The sequence below is a fragment of the Lactuca virosa genome, chromosome 5 (genome assembly GCF_052849685.1).
Source record: "Lactuca virosa cultivar CGN04683 chromosome 5, Lactuca_virosa_CGN04683_v6, whole genome shotgun sequence".
Classification (NCBI taxonomy): Eukaryota; Viridiplantae; Streptophyta; class Magnoliopsida; order Asterales; family Asteraceae; genus Lactuca; species Lactuca virosa.
The window spans coordinates 75,600,193-75,605,152 of NC_136430.1; positions in this window are offsets into that span (position 1 = coordinate 75,600,193).

The window sequence follows — 4,960 nt, forward strand, 5'->3', positions numbered from 1 at the left end:
AAGTTGGTATTAGAGCTTTGGTTCGAGGGATTTAGATGTACCTTCGGGTGTGTATGGACTCAAACCGAGGATTTGAGAAACATTTTCAAAAGTAATGACTTTTCCAAAATGAGAAAAAGTTTAAGAGAAAAACGAGTTGGAGCAGTGTGTACAATCAGCTAGAGCCCGAACGGTGATTTCCCAAAATACCCTTACTTATTTCTGTTATGAGATATTTATGAGATGTTAGGGATGCATGCTAGAGGATAGGCTAGGTATTTCATATTTAGGGCTAGAGTTGCCTGATTTGTGATGCCTTATCCTAGAAGTTGCTGCTATATGTTGTTTGCCTTAAGTATGTGCTGAGTAGGACTATCTGGCTGGAATCACTTAGAAAGAGTTCTAAGTCGAGGGATAATCTAGGAGAGATATCTAGATGAGTATATGAGGAGTCTACTGAGAGAGTAGTTTGATATCCGTGAGAGATAGAGTACTTGTGAATTGGAATCCTAGGAGGAGGACTTGGGGTGACTACAATTTGGTGTGGAAGGTAGCATTATGCCCGTACTACTGAAAACACAGGATCTGTATGCAACCCAAGTAAGAATCCTTAGGGTACTAAGGAGCATGTAGTGGCGGGAAATCGAGTGTGAGTATGCTAGAGCGAGTCTCGGATGATTATTGTGTTGTGTTTCAGAGACATCATGGTGGGTATGCGCCACAACCCCGAGGGTTGTAGTGCCAGTGACGAGGAGATCCGTCGGATCATTCATGAGGAGGTGGCCGCAACTATCCGAGAGGTGATACCAGAGATGTTTGGGTCTATTAAGACCACACTGATTGAGACATTTGATGAGTGTTATGCTGCTGTTACTGAGGCTGCTGCTGCTGCAGCCACCGTAGCCGTAGCCACAACTAGGCCATAAGGAGGTGACTCGTTGTTGTTCCGAGAGTTCAGCAACACGAAGCCACCAGAGTTTGATGGGACACAGGATCCGATTGCTGCTCTGAGATGGATCTCCGACATCGAGGGGTGTTTTTACACATGTTCATGCCCCGAGCACTTGAGAGTTCGGTTTGCGCTGAACCAGCTTCGCATGGGAGCGAAGGGCTGGTGGAAGTTTGTGGCAACCAGCTTTACTCCTACAGATCATGTTGTAGTGACTTGGAATAGATTTACATAGTTGTTCCGAGACGAGTATGTTCCCCCGGTGGAGAGGGAACGGTTAGCCCAAGAGTTTCTGTCTCTCAAGCAGAAGACAGATTCTTTGACTGAGATCTCGAGGATGTTCCATAAGAGGGCGTTCTTTTGCCCTGAGCACGTGTCTACTGAGCAGGCACGTGTGAGCCGATATCTGAGCATACTGAGGAGGGATATATGGGAGTTCATGGCGAACTCGTAATATCGGACATTGGTTGAGCTTCAGACCAATGCCAGGAGGAGGGATATCGAGCTAGAGTTGCAGACCAGAGAGGAGGAGGAGTCCCGGGGTAGAGACAGGAGACCCATACAGTCGCAGCCGGCGACGAAGCGGGCAAAGCCCGCTGATACCAAAGCTGGGGGCCAGAAGGGCCGCACTTGTGGCAAGTACGGCAAGAGTCACGAGGGATCATGTCGGGCAGGGATTTGCTACAAATGTGGCAAAGAGGGGCACATGGCGAAGGATTGCCCCAAGAGGTTTGCAGTTTGCTTTCAATGCAACCAGACAGGCCATCGGAAGGCCGAGTGCCCTCAGCTCATTCAAGGATCAGCCCAGTGTTCCACTCCCATTGCTTTGCGTGCTATTGATAGTCAGCTGGTGAAGGCCGAGGCTCCGAGGGCTCGTGGGAGAGCTTTTCAGCTGACAACGGAGGAAGTCCGCACAACACTTGATGTCGTGGCTGGTACGTATTTCCTTATTTATATTATTTTGAGATTTGTTGTGCTTATTCTGTGTTGTATATAGGTACTTTTCTTGTGAGTTCTATACCTGATTTGGTGTTATTTGACTCGGGTGCGAGTTGATCCTTCGTTTCTGAGGGTTTCTATAGCCGACGAGCATGAGGTTTTCGCTGCTGATGTATTCCGAGGATATGTACTAGATATTTTTGGTGTTGAGTTCCTGAAAGACCTGGCACCAATCGCAATGGGTGATGTATGTGTCATAGTGGGCATGGATTGGTTGAGTCGGTTTGGAGCTGTGATCGACTGTGAGCGTCAGATGGTGACCATACGAGACCCTAGTGGGGGAGTGCTTACGGTGTATGGCGAGGGTACCAGATCTGGATCAGCTTTTTGCTCTGCTGCCAGGGCGAGACAGAGTCTACATCAAAGTTGTAGGGGCTTTTTGGCGTACGTGATGGATACGCGGGTTGCTACAGAGAGGCCGAGTTCTGTCACTGAGGTTCCGATAGTGTGCGAGTTCCTAGATGTTTTTCCCGAGGATTTACCAGGTGTGCCTCCCGATAGGCAGGTGGAGTTCCGGATTGATTTGGTTCCGGGAGCAGCGCCTATTGCCTAGGCACCTTATCGCCTTACGCCGCCAGAGATGCAGGAGTTATCCTCACAACTCGAGCAGCTTCTTGGGAAGGGTGTCATCAGACCGAGTAGCTCACCGTGGGGAGCACCGATCCTTTTTGTCAAGAAAAAGGATGGTTCACATCAGATGTGCATCGATTACAGGAAGTTGAACAAGCTGACGGTCAAGAACCGTTATCCACTACCAAGGATCGACGATTTATTCGATCATTTGCAGGGGGCATCTTGGTTTTACAAGATTGATTTGAGATCTGGATATCATCAGATGAGAGTTTGCGAGGAGGATATCTAGAAGACGACCTTCAGTTTCGCTATGGGCATTACGAGTTTGTGGTGATGCCTTTCGGGCTCACCAACGCACCGACAACGTTCATGGATCTCATGAACCGGGTGTGCAGGCCCATGTTGGATCGATCGGTGATCGTGTTCATCGACGATATTCTGGTGTACTCGAGGTCCAGAGAGAAGCATGAGGAACATCTTCGGGAGATTCTTGGAGTATTGAGGGCTGAGAGGCTTTATGCCAAATTCTCCAAGTGTGATTTCTGGTTACGAGAGGTCCAGTTCCTGGGATATCTCGTTAATCAGTATGGGATATTCGTCGACCTGGCCAAGATTGAGGCAATTATGAGATGGGAGGTGCCGAGATCCCCGTCCAAGATCAGGAGTTTTCTGGGTTGGGCCGGCTACTATCGGAGATTTATCAGAGATTTCTCCAAGATTGTTGTTCATCTTACCAAATTGACCCGAAAGGGTGTTACTTTTGCCTGGGGGCCCGAGCAGCAGGCCTCATCCGAGACTCTTCGCCAGAGATTGTGCGCAGCTCCAGTGTTAGCCCTTCCCGAGGGAGTGGAGGACTTTGTAGTCTACTGTTATGCATCTATTTCAGGGTTGGGTGAGGTGTTGATGTAGAGGGGAATGTGATAGCATATGCATCGAGGCAGTTGAAGCCTCATGAGACGGGGTATCCCACCCATGATTTGGAGCTGGGGGCGGTGGTGTTCGCCCTCAAGATCTGGCGCCACTATCTATATGGAGTCCGGTGCACCATATAAACATACCATAAGAGACTGAAGTACCTCATGGATTAGCCCAACCTAAATATGAGACAGAGGATGTGCTTGGATGTAGTGAAAGACTACGAATGCAAGATCTTATATCACCCAGGCAAGGCTAATGTGGTAGCCGATGCCTTGAGCCGTAGAGCAGAGAGTGCTCCGATTCGAGACGTATGTATGAGGATGACGGTGATGACTCCAGTACTAGATACCATCCGAGAGGCTCAAGTGGACGCTGTGAGGCCAGAGAACCGCAAGAGGGAGCGAGTGGTCGGACAGGTTTCCGAGTTTGAGACGGATAGTCGGGGGCTTATGACTTTTCGTGGGTGGATTTGGGTGCCCTATATAGGTGGAGCTCAGCGCATACTGATGGACGATGCAGATAGATCGAGATTCTTGATCCATCCAGGAGCCACTAAGATGTATTTGGATCTAAAGAGAGATTACTGGTGGCACTGTATGAAGAAGGATGTGGCATGGGTAGTTGAGAGGTGCTTGACCTGTCGTCGGGTTAAACCGGAGCACCAGCGTGTACATGACCGGTTACAACCTATTGAGATTCACCAGTGGAAGTGGGAATACATTTCCATGGATTTTATCACCAAATTACCGAGAACCGCGCGAGGTGTCGACGCGGTATGGGTGATTGTGGACCGGTTGGCGAAGAGTGCTCACTTCCTTGCTATCAGTGAGAGCTCTTCTGTAGAGAGATTGGCCGAGATTTATGTGAGAGAGGTGGTGGCACGACATGGAGTACCGACATTGATAGTGTCAGATCTGGATGTGCGTTTTACTTCCAGGTTCTGGAAGAGGTTTCATGAGGAGTTGGATACCCAATTGTACTTCAGTACCGCATACCACCCACAGACTGACGGGCAGAGTGAGTGGATGATTCAGACGCTTGAGGACATGATGCGAGCATGTGTTATGGACTTCAGAGAAATTTGGGACAGCTATTTGCCATTGGCTGAGTTTTCTTATAACAACAGCCATCATTCCAGTATTGGTATGCCTCCCTTTGAGCTCTTATAGGGGAGGAGGTGTTGGACTCCCATCTGTTGGGGAGAGGTAGGGCAGAGAGTGATGGGTAGCACTAAGATATTGCTCAAGACGACTGAGCAGATTCAATAGGTCAGGCAGAGATTATTGACAGATCAGAGTCGCCAGAAGAGTTACGCAGATCGACGACGATCCGAGCTAGAGTTCCAGGTTGGAGATTTTGTCCTCCTGAAGGTATCCCCGTGGAAAGGGGTGATCCGATTCATGAGGCGGGGAAAGTTGGGTCCTAGATATACCGGTCCTTTCAGAGTGACTGCCAGAGTGGGGAAGGTAGCCTATCGGTTGGAGCTACCTGCAGAGTTGAGCCCGATTCATAACACCTTCCATGTGTCTCAGTTGAGGAAGT